The 15,567-nt window shown below is 50.3% G+C and overlaps 1 pseudogene; it reads right to left on the minus strand.

The window, feature by feature from the left end:
- The window catches only part of LOC135594093 (probable inorganic phosphate transporter 1-4), a 19,682-nt pseudogene extending 4,428 nt beyond the window's left edge, over positions 1-15,254 (minus strand).
- Positions 15,255-15,567: the final 313 nt, after the last annotated feature.

Below are 15,567 nucleotides of genomic sequence, written 5' to 3' on the forward strand. Positions count from 1 at the left end.
CAAGTTGCTCATTACGCTCTAATGGCCATCGGAGAAGAGGTAACGAATTTAATTGATGCAGATTTACCTTATCATGAATTATTATATGCCTTCCATGAGTTATTTGATGAATGTAAGAAAATTAGTAGAAAATATAAATTGCTAAAAAATGAGCATGATAGTCTCACTTGTAATGTCGATAAATTAAAGACTGAATATCATGATAGTTTAGCTCCATGTACAAAATACCATGATCTAGAAACTCTCCAAAAGGAGAACTTGCTACTTAAAGACACCTTGAAGAAATTCGAGGTTGGTAGCAAGTCTTTGGACATGATCCTTACAAATAAGGGTCACGTTCCTAAATGAAGTGGAATCGGATTTGTGAGAAGTCTTCACCAAAATCCAACCACCTTCATTAAAGGCCCTATCTTACATGTTCGGCACCAAAGCAATTGCAACTTTTGTTGCAAATATGAACATAAAACTTATAAATGTCCATTCAAGAAAATTACTCCGAACAAACTAATTTGGGTTCCTAAAGGAACCATGATCAATTCTATGCAATATGATGAACAAGTTAAATCAGTTTTTAAGGCACCCAAAAGAAAATGGGTACCTAAAAATAATCCCTTCTTATAGAAACATACACCATCACAAGCTAGGAGCAAGAGATGGTATCTAGATAGTGGATGCTCAAGACATATGACTAGAGATCCATCTCATTTCTCTATGCTCACTAGCAAAGAAGAAGGGTACGTCACCTTCGGAGACAACAACCAAGGCAAAATCATTGGCAAGGGAACTATAGGTAACAAATTAAAATTTTCTATTGATGATGTCTTACTAGTTGATGGATTGAAACATAATCTCTTGAGTGTTAGTCAATTATGCGATAAAGGTTATATCGTTAGATTTGAATCAAATGTGTGTATTATTGAAAAACCAAACCATAACATAACTATGATTGCATTAAAACAAAATAATGTCTACACCATCAGCCTTGATGAACTAAGTAATAAATGTGCTTCTTCGCTTTAAATGATGATGCTTGGCTTTGGCATAGGAGACTAGGTCATGCAAGCATGAAACTAATATCTAAGATCTCATCTAGAGAATTAGTGCGAGGAATTCCAAATATAAAGTTTATTAAGGACAAAGTATGCGATGCATGTCAACTAGGTAAACAAATAAAAACTAGTTTCAAACCAAAAACTCAAATTAGCACCACTAGACCATTACAATTGATTCATTTGGACTTATTTGGACCAATTGACACGACAAGTCTAGGAGGAAGCAAATATGCGTTTGTAATTGTGGATGACTATACTAGATACACTTGGACTATTTCTTAGCTCACAAAAGTGATTATTTCAAGTGTTTCTCTAAATTTTGTAAACTCACTCAAAACGAAAAAGGTTTCATGATTTCATCAATTCGGAGTGATCACGATGGCAAATTTCAAAACCGTGACTTTCAAATTGTTTGTGAAGTTAATGGATACAATCACAACTTCTCCACTCCGAGGAATCCCCAACAAAATGGAGTAGTTGAAAGAAAAAATAGAAACCTATAAGAAATGGCAAGAACGCTATTAAATGAACATAGTTTACCTAAGTATTTTTGGGCCGAAGCCGTAAATACGGCTTGCTACATCATGAATAGAGTCCTAATAAGACCATCCCTATCAAAAACTCCCTATGAATTATGGAATAACAAAAAACTAAATATTTCCTATTTTAAAGTTTTTGGTTGTAAATGCTTTATTTTGAATGAAAGGGATGCTTTAGGAAAATTTGATGCTAAATCCGATGAAGGCATGTTTCTTGGTTACTCTTCCGTTTCTAAGGCTTTTCAGGTTTTTAACAAAAGAACCTTAGTAATAGAAGAGTCTATTCATGTAGTTTTTAATGAAATTTCTAATTTAAAGAAAAATGATTTTGATGATGATCTTGGTTTTGATAATTTGAATTTAAATGAACCCCCTCCTCAAAATAGCAACTTGGATGCACCTTCTTCCGAAATTTCCTTACCCAAGGAATGGAAGTATATAGATGTTCATCCAAAGGAGCTAATTATAGGAGATATATCAAAAGGGGTTCAAACCCGTTCCTCTTTCAAGAATTTTTGTGTTAACACCGCCTTCCTTTCTCAAATCGAACCTAAATGCATTGATGAGGCCTTAAAAGATGATTTTTGGGTTATTGCAATGCAAGAGGAATTGAATCAATTTGAGAGGAATAAGGTATGGAAGCTTGTTCCTAGACCTAGTGACCATTTAGTCATTGGTACTAAATGGGTCTTTAGAAACAAGCAAGACGAAAATGGTATCGTGGTTAGAAACAAGGCTAGATTAGTGGCCAAAGGTTTCAACCAAGAAGAATGTATCGATTATGAAGAAACCTTCGCTCCCGTGGCTCAATTAGAAGCCATAAGGATGCTCCTTGCCTATGCTAGTAGTAATAATTTTAAACTGTTTCAAATGGATGTCAAAAGTGCTTTCTTGAATGGTTTTATTTCTGAAGAAGTATATGTCGAACAACCTCTCGGATTTGAAAATTCTCTTCTTCCTAATCATGTATTCAAATTGACTAAGGCTCTCTATGGCTTGAAACAAGCTCCTAGAGCTTGGTATGAAAGACTTAGTTCCTTTCTTATTTTAAATAATTTTACCAAAGGCAAGGTTGATACTATATTGTTTATCAAACATTTTGAAAATAATTTTCTTATTGTACAAATTTATGTTGACGATATTATTTTTGGCTCTTCGGATGAATCACTATGTGAATCATTTGCCAAATGTATGAGTCATGAATTTGAAATGAGTTTAATAGGTGAATTAACTTTATTTTTGGGATTACAAATCAAACAACTTAGTGATGGTATATTTCTTAACCAATCTAAATATACATTAGAATTGTTAAAACGATTTAACATGAATAATTCAAAAGCAACAAATACCCCTATGAGTACTTCGACTAAGTTAGATATGGATGAAAATAGTGAAAATTTCGATCAAAAAATATATAGGGGAATGATAGGTAGTCTACTCTACCTCACCGCGACTAGACCGGATATTATGTTTAGTGTAGGACTTTGCGCTAGGTTTCAATATAATCCTAAATTATCTCATCTTAAGAGTGTTAAAAGAATATTTAGGTATCTTAAAGGAACTCCAAATTTAGGATTATGGTATCCAAAATATGAAGAATTTGATTTAATAGCTTATGCAGATGTCGACTTTGGCGGATGCAAGATAGATAGAAAAAGTACATCCGGAACATGTCAATTTTTAGGACATGCACTTGTTTCTTGGACTTCCAAGAAAAAAAATTCAGTTGCACTATCTACGGCGGAAGCCGAATACATTGCTGCAAGTGCATGCTGTACACAAGTTGTTTGGATGAAAAATACATTAGAAGACTATGAAATTCACTTCAAAAACGTTCCCATAAAATGTGATAATACTAGTGCCATGTCTTACCAAAAATCCAATTCAGCACTCTAGAACTAAGCATATCGATATTAGGCATCATTTCATACGCGATCATGTCCTTAACAATAATGTTGTTTTAGAATTTATTGATACAAAGCATCAATTGGCAGATATTTTTACAAAAACCTTAAATGAAGACCAATTTGAATTCATTAGAAGGGAACTAGGCATGTTAAATTGTCCCTGAAAATAAGCTTATTTGAATATATTTTCCGAAAAATGTCTCATCCTTTTCCGTTCTTCTATGGATTTGACTTCATCATTCTCTTTCGATTCAAAATGACATATTGAAGTACAACTCATTATCTTAACCTATCTTGAGTCAAACACCTCTGAAAAACAAAAGGGGGAAGAAAATTTTTTTTTTCTTCTTCTTCCGCAACACGCCAGCGGTGGCACTGCCAGAACCGATGGTAGCACCGCTTGAGCACTCGGGCGCCAAGCGATGGCACCGCTCGGTTTGGCGGTGGCACCGCCTGAGACACCCTATAAATTTCAAATGGTTAGGGCTGGCGGTGACACCGCCCCCAACCCGTGCAGACCTCCCTCAAACTCTCCCAAAAACTTCCTAACTCTCATTCCAACCTCTAGAAGTCTTGGAGAGGGATTCTTATTGGTCCAAGCTCTCTATCCTCCAAGAAACACTCCATAAGGTAAAATATTTCCTTCCCCTTCTTCTTGTTTTACCTACTCATTACAATTTTATTTTTTTTTTCCATCTTGTCTAGACAATGGCCCTTAAGAGATCAAAAGGGAAAAGGATTGAAGGAGATTCATATGACCACGATCTTTTTAGATCCAAAGAAGAGGCCCTTAGGTTTCCAAAACTTGAAACAAGATGTATCCATAAGGGTAAACACGTTGATCTCGATGAACTAGAAGACTTAGAACCCATTAGGTGGTTTGCTCATCTAGAGGCCCTACCTCTCCTACAAATAGATGAACCAATTTATCCCAGGTTAGTTAGGCTCTTTTATGCAAACCTATGGGTAGATAACGATAGCCTAAGTACTTACCTTTTAGGAACACAAATTAGGATTTCTGATAATACTATTTGTGAACTAATTGGAATCACTGAAAAAGATAGGGGCTGCTATTTTAGAGGTAAATGAGATGTTAATATAATAGGTGCAACTTACACAGAAGCTGTCGAAACTATTTTTGCGAACTCGGACCTTGGAATAATACCCAAGAGTTACGAATACTTACTACCTTTTAACTCTAAGATTCTTCATCATATCATAACAAGCATACTATTCCCTAAGCAATATCATCTTGATGAAATGAGTCTAGTTGAGATAAGCACCATGTATTGGATTATGACCGGTCAACATAACTGTTTTGGATACTCAATACGACAACACATGCAGGATATTACAACTAAAGATACTATGTTGCCATATGGGGGGTTAATCACTAGATTTCTTCGTGCCTATGACATTTGCATCCCACCCGATGAAGAAAGAATTCAAAGTGATAGATATAACATCATCAATAAAAATCTACTAAAGAGACTTAGGTGCACATTTAACAATGGAATATGGGTAAGGCAACCTAGAAGGACTGATCCTATTCCTCCACCAGTAGAACAACCAGAAATACTAATTTTTAGGGGAAATGAATCTCCTCCTCCTAGTCCCTTTGGCGTAGCACCTTTAGCTCCTGTTTCATCCTCTGAAGGACTTATTATGGCAGAACTGTCTCAGATCAAATTCCAACAAGACCAACTCAAATTGCAGCAAGAACAAATTCAACTCCAGCAAATTGAAATTTTGAAGGAACTACGACAAATGAATCAAAAAATAGATGTTATGTATCAGCACTATGGATTACCTCCTAAGGATTAATTGATGTATCTTTTTATTCTGTTCTGTTTACTCTTAATATCAAGTTCGAAGCTTGTCATCTTTTGAACGAAAACTGAACCTTCTTCTTAGATGTATTTTTAAAGTATGGATATATATTTTTGGCAAACTTGAATGATTAATCTTAATGCTGGATTTTTTCTCTATTGATTTGATGATCACAAATTGTATGTTTCAAAGTCTCATCTCCTTTTTGTTGATGACAAAGGGGGAGAAAAGTGATGACTTGTACCATTTTGATAGCATGACTTATATGAATTACAAAAGCTTGAGTGATATGAATGTCTTATATGCCTTGCAAAATCTTTAAGAAAATCGTAAGATTGATTGATCATATTGAAAGCATGCCATACATCTATACCATGAAATTCATGTTGAAAATCTTTATCTCCTGTCGCAGTAAAAATCATCCCTTATCATTTGACTTATGATTTTCATCGAAGTTTCGTATTTACTATTGCTTAATGAGAATAACGATAAGTTCTACAGTTAGAACTTATCGGTTTATGCTTGATTTCAATGGGATGGAATTCAAGTGTTTTTTATCTTCTCATAATATGGCATATAGATAGGGGGAGTTATGTTTAACTCCGTCATCAATTGATTATCATCATCAAAAAGGGGGAGATTGTTGAATCTCGGATTTTGATGATAAAATCAATTGATGGGTTAATTGATCTAATCCATATTATTGAGTTAAGTGTGCAGGATTAACTACGATAACCAGAAAACACAAAGCAAGAACACCGGAGTCAAGTTCGATGGACGTTTAAGAGACCGAAGAATCGTCGGAGATGCTGTCGGAACCAACCGAGAAGAAATCGGGAACCTGTTGGAATTTTCGGAAGTTCGTCGAAGAGATCGTCGGAGGTTCGCGGAGATCACCGAGAAGGCTCGGCTACTCGTTAAAGTCATCACAAGATCGGGAGCTTGATGGGAGTTCGTCGGAAGAAGTTTGTCGGAAAGCTCGCCGGAACAAGACTCGACGCTCGCAGTTGAAAACTTGCTTAGGATATTTTTAGTTATGTAGTTCACATGTAATTAGGATTAGGATTAAGAGATAATCCTATATCCTGGTTAGGGGCCAATTGGGCCCAAAATTAGACTTGGTTTGGGCTGAAATTAAAGCCCAACCTGTGAACCGAAGGGTCTGGCGGTGGCACCGCCCAGTACCTGAGAGCCAGGCGATGGCACCGCCAGTCTACTGTCAGTGTCAGACACTGACAGGCGGTGGCACCGCCACTGACAGGCGGTAGCACCGCCAACATCGGGAACCAAAGATAATTCAAATTTTGAAGCCCAAATTTGAATCCATTTGAGGCCTATAAATACGCCTCAAATCTCAGCTGAGATAACAACTTTTTGAGAAGCAATTGATTGAGAGAAAGGTCTTAGAAAAGTCTTAGCAAGTCTTGTTTTCAATTTGCTAGTGTTCACCTCGTTCTTTCTTGCTGAAAATCTGTAAGAGAGTGAACCGCTTGTAAAAAGTTGTAAGAGGAGTATTTGCCCTTCCCTTTCAAAAGATTTGCTAGTGGAAGGTGGGAGCCTCATCGAAGAGGGCCTCGCAAGTGGATGTAGGTCATTTGACCGAACCACTTTAAAATCGACGTGATCTCTGGTTTGCATTTCATTATTGCTATTTACATTACTTCAAACCTTCTTACGTGCTTTATTTCCTCATTACCTTTGCTGCATAACTTTACGAATACGCTTTCAAGTTAAGCACTTCCGAGTTCGATTTTTTTCGTACGAAAGATTGATCAAAACCGACGTTTTAATCCGTTGCACTAATTCACCCCCCCTCTTAGTGCCGCTCCGATCCTAACAATATATACATATCTACATATATATATATATATAATATACATATCTACATATATATATACATATCTACATATATATATACATATCTACATATCTACATATATACATATCTACATATCTACATATATATATATATATATATATATATATATATATATATATATATATATATATATATATATATATATATATATATATATACATATCTACACACATATATACATATATATATACACACATGTATACATGTTACGGTAAGTAACTTTTTTAGCCGTGGCCTCGGGGTCGTCGCGGCTTGGTTCGGGTCCGGAAGGCGGTGATCTCCGTGGGGGCGCTCCTCGAGGTCTCCCGGCGGCCGAGCTCGGTGGTTCGGGTCGGGAGGTCGGTTCGGCAGTTCGGGTCGGCGGTTCGGATCGGCGGCTCGGGTCGGGAGGCAGCTCCGCCGCAGCTTCGGGAAGAGGCGGCACCGTCTCGCACCTGCACACAGGTCGGGCCGGGAGCTCGGCCCGACCCCTCCGACGATCAAGTTAGAGAAAGATGTGGAGGGGATTGTGGATGAGGCAGAAGAAGAGCCTTTGAGTGTTTTGTGTCCGAGTGAGTTCCCCCCCCCTTTTGCTTAGGACTCAGGGGTATTTATAGAGGAGGTTTGATGTTACCACTGGGATTGCGTGGGAGGCCGAGCTGCTGCAGGGTATGGAGAACCTCGGGCAGTGTGTAGCTCAGGGGGTTGCTGCTAGTCATAAGTGCCCAGCAAGCCAATCACGTGAGTGATGGCACGTGTGACTTGATACAGAATCTTTTTGCTTATTATATTTTGGCATATATCACTTTATAACTATTGCATAAATGCATATATATTGTGATGTCCTTGGATTTGTGCAATGGGAATCGGATCGTGATGAGATCACGATAATGAGATCGATTCACTTTTAAACACATATCCTAAATAATCCCGGTCATAGGTTACTCGAGAGGGAGATCGTGATAACCGGATAGACTGGTGTGCTGTATACCCGTCCATATGATGGATGCAGCTGGTCTCATAGCTGCTCGTGTAGGGACACTAGGGATACAGTACAGGTGCTCATTGGAGAATGAGTTCACTGATTGATCCGCTTACGGAATGCTGGATGGTTGATGATGCCTTATTGTCAGACAACAATTCCGTAGTCCTAGTGGTGTATCTGGTTCTTAGACTTGAGACACCAAGGATGTCCTGTATGAGTGCTCCACTCTTTGATACCAGACTTATAGGTTTGGCTGTTCCCAGATCTAGTACAGCTGGTCATTGGGAGTGGTAGTCGACCTTACGAGGGCTATTGAGTGTCGATAGAGGATCATCCACTCTCAGTATCATGAGAGGAATATCCCATGTGTTCTTGCTCAGACAAATCCCTGGCCAGGGTCATTCGGGTTGAGAGAGAAAGAGTTCTCCGGGAGAATCCGATTAGAGCGAGACTCGAGTAGAAACCGTATGGGTCTGACAGCACCATGCTCGATATACGGTCTCTGGGATATTAGATGGATGAGGGACTATAGGTACATGGTAACTGAGGACAGACAGGTCCAATGGATTGGATTCCCCTGTATCGTCTGGGGACTACGGCGTAGTGGCCTAGTACTTCCGTAGTCGATGAGTCGAGTGAATTATTACAGAGATAATAATTCACTTAGTTAGAAGGAGTTCTGACAGGTATGACTCACGGCCAGCTCGATATTGGGCCTAGAGGGTCACACACATATGGTAGGCATTGCGATGAGTAGAGGTTCGGATATGAGATATCCGATGGAGCCCTTGTCTTATTGGATGCAGATCCAATGCCCACTAGGGAAAGGACCCATTAGGGTTTTGACACGGGATCTCTATAAATAGGAGGGATTCACAGCCTCATAGGCTAGAGTCTTTGCTTGCCCTTCCTATTCTCCTCTCCCTCTCCACCTCAGAGTAGGCCTGGAGTTTTGAGGAGCGTCGTCGCAACCCTGCTGTGTGGATCACCGCTAGAGAGGAGGACGCTTGACCTCCTTCACCCTCTCCTAAGGATCTGCAAGGAAACAGGGATATACGATCTCCCTAGGTAACACAATCTCTATACGCAGTTTTTGTGTTTTTTGCGGATTTTGCGCACCAATCTTCGCACGACGATGAACATCTTTTTGGGAATCGGGGATTTTTGTTTTCTTGTTCTTCCGCTGCGCATATGATGTCGCCCCCCCCTATGATTTCCCAACAGTTGCTGCCATGGCGTGTCACATTGCCATTTTTACCCCTATCATATGTCCCCCCCGAAAGGAGCTATGCGTCGATTCTTGCATGCAAGGGGTCCGATGCATGGCTTCTTACTTCAGGTGGGCTGGTCATGCGGATCCGAGGCGTACGACGCAGGCGGGCTAGCCGCGCGGATGTGTCTCGTGCACCATGGGGCCGAGGTGCGCAACTCAGTCAGGAAGCCGAGCAGGGTTGGACTCGGGGCCGATGGAGCCGATGAGGGCCGAGGAGCACAGCGTAGGCGGGGTGACCGCGCAGGTGTGGTCCCGGGATGGCATAGAGCCGAGGGTCGAGGAGCACAACGCAGGCGGGTTGGCCGCGCAGGCATGTCCCGGGTGGTGTAAAGCTAAAGGGCCGAGGAGCATGACGCAGGCGGGCTGGCCGCGCAGGCGTAGTCTCGGGTGGCGTAAAGCCGAAGAGCCGAGGAGCACGACGCAGGCGGGCTGGCCGTGCAGGCGTGGTCTCGGGTGGCGTAAAGCCGAAGAGCCGAGGAGCACGACGCAGGCGGGCTGGCCGCGCAGGCGTGGTTTCGGGTGGCGTAAAGCCGAAGAGCCGAGGAGCACGACGCAGGCAGGCTGGCCGCGCAGGCGTGGTCTCGGGTGGCGTAAAGCCGAAGACCGAAGAGCACAACGCAGGCGGAGTGACCGCGCAGGTGTGGTCTCGGGATGGCGTAGAGCCGAGGGCCGAGGAGCACAACGCAAGCGGGGTGACCGCGCAGGTGTGGTCTCGGGATGGCGTAGAGCCGAGGGCCGAGGAGCACAACGCAGGCGGGGTGACCGCGCAGGTGTGGTCTCGGGTGGCGTAAAGCCGAAGAGCCGAGGAGCACGACGCAGGCGGGCTGGCCGTGCAAGCGTGGTCTCGGGTGGCGTAAAGCCGAAGACCGAAGAGCACAACGCAAGCGGAGTGACCGCGCAGGTGTGGTCTCGGGATGGCGTAGAGCCGAGGGCCGAGGAGCACAACGCAGGCGGGGTGACCGCGCAGGTGTGGTCTCGGGATGGCGTAAAGCCGAAGAGCCGAGGAGCACGACGTAGGCGGGCTGGCCGCGCAGGCGTGGTCTCGGGTGGCGTAAAGCCGAAGAGCCGAGGAGCACGACGCAGGCGGGCTGGCCGCGCAGGCGTGGTCTCGGGTGGCGTAAAGCCGAAGACCGAAGAGCACAACGCAGGCGGAGTGACCGCGCAGGTGTGGTCTCGGGATGGCGTAGAGCCGAGGGCCGAGGAGCACAACGCAGGCGGGGTGACCGCGCAGGTGTGGTCTCGGGATGGCGTAGAGCCGAGGGCCGAGGAGCACAACGCAGGCGGGGTGACCGCGCAGGTGTGGTCTCGGGTGGCGTAAAGCCGAAGAGCCGAGGAGCACGACGCAAGCGGGCTGGCCGTGCAGGCGTGGTCTCGGGTGGCGTAAAGCCGAAAAGCCGAGGAGCACGACGCAGGCGGGCTGGCCGCGCAGGCGTGGTCTCGGGTGGCGTAAAGCCGAAGAGCCGAGGAGCACGATGCAGGCGGGCTGGCCGCGCAGGCGTGGTCTCGGGTGGCGTAAAGCCGAAGACCGAAGTGCACAACGCAGGCGGAGTGACCGCGCAGGTGTGGTCTCGGGATGGCGTAGAGCTGAGGGCCGAGGAGCACAACGCAGGCGGGGTGACCGTGCAGGTGTGGTCTCGGGATGGCGTAGAGCCGAGGGCCGAGGAGCACAACGCAGGCGGGGTGACCGCGCAGGTGTGTCCTGGGTGGCGTAAAGCTGAAGAGCCGAGGAGCACGACGCAGGCGGGCTGGCCGCGCAGGCGTGGTCTCGGGTGGCGTAAAGCCGAAGACCGAAGAGCACAACGCAGGCGGGGTGACCGCGCAGGTGCGGTCTCGGGATGCCGTAGAGCCGAGGGGGTGTCCTCAAGCATTAAGCGACCGAGGAGGCCTCGGGCATTATGCGACCGAGGTGGCGGCCTCGGGCATTACGCGACCGAGGTGGTGGCCTCGGCAAGCATGGAGCCGAGGCACTCGGCGCAGGCAGGCTGCGACCGAGAGATGTAACCCAGGTGGGCAAGGTAGTGGATATGGCCGAGGAGTTCGGCGCGGGCAGGCTGGCCGTGCAGACGTGTCTCAGGGTTTATGGAGCCGAGGGGCACGACACGGGCGTACTGGCGACACTGGTCTGTCTCGGGAACATGGAGCCAAGGAGCACGACGCAGGCGGCTAGCGGCGCAGGTGTGGTCTCGGGCATTACGCAATCGAGGAGCACGACGCTGGCGGGCAGACCGCGCAGGCGTGGTCGCAAGGGCCATGCGGCCGAGTAGCACGACGCAGGCGGGCAGGATGCGAGGACGTGGACTCGGGCACCATGCAACCGAGGTACACGATAGAGGCGGACAGGCCGCGCCGAGGTAGATCTCGGCAGTGATTGGCCGAGGTGCTCGGTGCAGGCAGGCTGCGACCGAGGGACATCGCTCAGGCGGGCAGGCCGCGCTGAGGTGCTCGGTGCAGGCAGGCTGCGACCGAGGGACACCGCTCAAGCGGGCAGGCCACGCTGAGGTGGGATTTCGGCAGAGAGTTGCCGAGGTGCTCGGTGCATGCAGGCTGCGACCGAGGTGGTGGGCTCGGCAAGCAGGGAGCCGAGGCGTTCGGCGCAGGCAAGTCGCGGCCGAGGGGCGTGGACCAGGCGGATAGGGCCGTGGAGTTCGGCGCGGGCAGGCTGGCCGTGCAGACGTGTCTCGGGGTTTATGGAGCCGAGGGGCACGACGCGGGCGTACTGGCGACACTGGTCTGTCTCGGGAACATGGAGCCAAGGAGCACGACGCAGGCGGGGTGACCGCGCAGGCGTGGTCGCGAGGGTCATGCGACCGAGTAGCACGATCAGGCGGGCAGGACGCGAGGACGTGGCCTCGGGAACCACGCGGCCGAGGAACACGACAGGCGGTCGGGCCGCGCCGAGGTGGGTTCGGCGCAGGCAGGTTGCGGGCGCTGCTCAGGCGGGCAGACCGCGCTGAGGTAGGCTCGGCGCAGGCAAGCTATGACCGAGGGGCGAGACCCTGGTCGGTAAGCCGCCCTGAGACAAACTCGGCAGTGAATATGGCCGAGTAGCTCGGCGCAGGCAGGCTGGCCGCGCATGGGGCCGAGGAGCCGAGGCAGCGTGCAGCGTGTTGGCTGCGCATGAGGCCGAGTGGCCGAGGGCCGAGGGGCCGAGGCTGCGCATGAGGCCTAAGAGCCGAGGCAGCGAGGCAGCAAGGCAGCGTGCTACTTGCTGCGCATGAGGCCGAGTGGCCGAGGCAGTGAGGCAGCAAGGCAGTGTGCTGGCTGCGCATGAGGCCGAGTGGCCGAGGCAGCGAGGCTACTTGCTGGCTGCGCGTGAGGCCGAGTGACCGAGGCAGCGAGGCAGCTTGCTGGCTGCGCACGAGGCCGAGTGGTCGCGGCAGCGAGGCTGCTTGCTGCGCATGAGGCCGAGTGGCCGAGGGCCGAGGGGCCGAGGCTGCGCATGAGGCCTAAGAGCCGAGGCAGCAAGGCAGCGTGCTACTTGCTGCGCATGAGGCCGAGTGGCCGAGGCAGCGAGGCAGCAAGGCAGTGTGCTGGCTGCGCATGAGGCCTAAGAGCCGAGGCAGCAAGGCAGCGTGCTTCTTGCTGCGCATGAGGCCGAGTGGCCGAGGCAGCGAGGCAGCAAGGCAGTGTGCTGGCTGCGCATGAGGCCGAGTGGCCGAAGCAGCGAGGCTGCTTGCTGGCTGCGCATGAGGCCGAGTGACCGAGGTAGTGAGGCAGCTCGCTGGCTGCGCACGAGGCCAAGTGGCCGCGGCAGCGAGACTGCTTGCTGTGCATGAGGCCGAGTGGCCGAGGGCCGAGGGGCCGAGGCTGCGCATGAGGCCTAAGAGCCGAGGCAGCGAGGCTGCTTGCTGGCTGCGCATGAGGCCGAGTGACCGAGGCAGCGAGGCAGCTTGCTGGCTGCGCACGAGGCCGAGTGGTCGCGGCAGCGAGGCTGCTTGCTGCGCATGAGGCCGAGTGGCCGAGGGCCGAGGGGCCGAGTGGCCGAGGGCCGAGGGGCCGAGGCTGCGCATGAGGCCTAAGAGCCGAGGCAGCAAGGCAGCGTGCTACTTGCTGCGCATGAGGCCGAGTGGCCGAGGCAGCGAGGCAGCAAGGCAGTGTGCTGGCTGCGCATGAGGCCTAAGAGCCGAGGCAGCAAGGCAGCGTGCTACTTGCTGCGCATGAGGCCGAGTGGCCGAGGCAGCGAGGCAGCAAAGCAGTGTGCTGGCTGCGCATGAGGCCGAGTGGCCGAGGCAGCGAGGCTGCTTGCTGGCTGCGCATGAGGCCGAGTGACCGAGGCAGCGAGGCAGCTTGCTGGCTGCGCACGAGGCCGAGTGGCTGCGGCAGCGAGATTGCTTGGTGTGCATGAGGCCGAGTGGCCGAGGGCCGAGGGGCCGAGGCTGCGCATGAGGCCTAAGAGCCGAGGCAGCGAGGCAGCAAGGCAGCGTGCTACTTGCTGCGCATGAGGCCGAGTGGCCGAGGTAGCAAGGCAGTGTGCTGGCTGCGCATGAGGCCGAGTGGCCGAGGCAGCGAGGCTGCTTGCTGGCTGCGCATGAGGCCGAGTGACCGAGGCAGCGAGGCAGCTTGCTGGCTGCGCACGAGGCCGAGTGGCCGCGGCAGCGAGGCTGCTTGCTGCGCATGAGGCCGAGTGGCCGAGGGCCGAGGGGCCGAGGCTGCGCATGAGGCCTAAGAGCCGAGGCAGCAAGGCAGCGTGCTACTTGCTGCGCATGAGGCCGAGTGGCCGAGGCAGCGAGGCAGCAAGGCAGTGTGCTGGCTGCGCATGAGGCCGAGTGGCCGAGGCAGCGAGGCTGCTTGCTGGCAATGAGGCCGAGTGGCCGAGGGCCGAGGGGCCGAGGCTGCGTGCTGGCTGCGCACGTGGCCGAGTGGCCGAGGCAGCGAGGCTGCGTGCTGGCTGCGCACGAGGCCGAGTGGCCGAGGCAGCGAGGCAGCGTGTTGGCTGCGCATGTGGCCGAGTGGCCGAGGCAGCGAGGCTGCTTGCTGGCTGCGCACGAGGCCGATCGATCCCGAGGTAAGTGGGGAGCACGCTTGAGCCTGTCGGATAATACCTCGACATTCGGGTGCCGCCCGTTTCGCGTTCTTGGCAACAAGAGCAGTGTATCGCGCGGTCTCTGGCATCTTCATCCGCCAGTAGTAGGTTAAGGCAGCCGGGAGGGCGTCCAGCACGAGAGTTGTGCACCAGATGTAGTCGGCTTCCGGGAAGGTGGAGCCGGCGCGGTCGTCCCTGTAGGCCGGATAGTCGAAGCGCTCCTTGAAGGCGACGGAGATGATGATGGAGACGATTCCGCCTGTGAGGATGCCGAAGCCCTGCGTAGTGAAAACGACTGCAATGAAGGCGCCACGGGTCTTCTTGTTGGCGTACTCCGACATGATGGTGGCGGAGAGCAGGTAATCGCCGTCGATACCAAAGCCGAGGCCGAAGCGGAAGAGGCAGAGGGTGGCCATGACGCCCTTGGCGGTGTGACCGAAGGAGAGGCCGATCGCGATGGAGCAGATGACCATGAGCATGAGCGTCATGCCATACACCTTCTTGCGGCCGAGCTTGTCACCGAGCCACCCGAAGAAGAGCTGGCCAGAGAGGGCACCACAGAAGGCCACGCGGGTGATGGCAGCGGACACGTTGGGCGGGAGTGTCCCGGGCGATTGGGGTCGAAGGAATAGATGCGGCCAAGGAGCTTCGTGATGAGGGAGATGCAGAAGAGATCGTAGGCGTCGGTGAAGAAGCCCATGCCAGCAATGACGGTGGCCGTGAAGTGATACCACCACGTCTTGGCAAGGTCGAGTGCCCCGAGCACTTGGAGCTGACCTCCGGCCATCGTTGCAACGTACTTTCCTCTGCTTGTGCAACTGCTCTATAAGAAGAGGAGGAGGAGAAGAGGGAGACCAGAGCTTGGTCGCAGGAAGGAGGAGCCGAGCAGGGAGGTCTAGAGGAGAAGGCGAGGTAGGCTCTGAGAACAGCGGGAGGGGCCGAGGCCGCGCAAAGATCTCGGCTGTAGCCGAGGAGCCGAAGAACTGAGGCACGCGGGTTGGCTGCGCGTGTGGGACCGAGGGGCCCACGAGGGGTCGAGGCGCGTGGGACCGAGGCGTCAAGGCGCTCGGCACGGTCGGGCTGGCCGCGCGCGTGGGACC

The sequence above is a fragment of the Musa acuminata genome, chromosome BXJ1-9 (genome assembly GCF_036884655.1).
Source record: "Musa acuminata AAA Group cultivar baxijiao chromosome BXJ1-9, Cavendish_Baxijiao_AAA, whole genome shotgun sequence".
Classification (NCBI taxonomy): domain Eukaryota; kingdom Viridiplantae; phylum Streptophyta; class Magnoliopsida; order Zingiberales; family Musaceae; genus Musa; species Musa acuminata.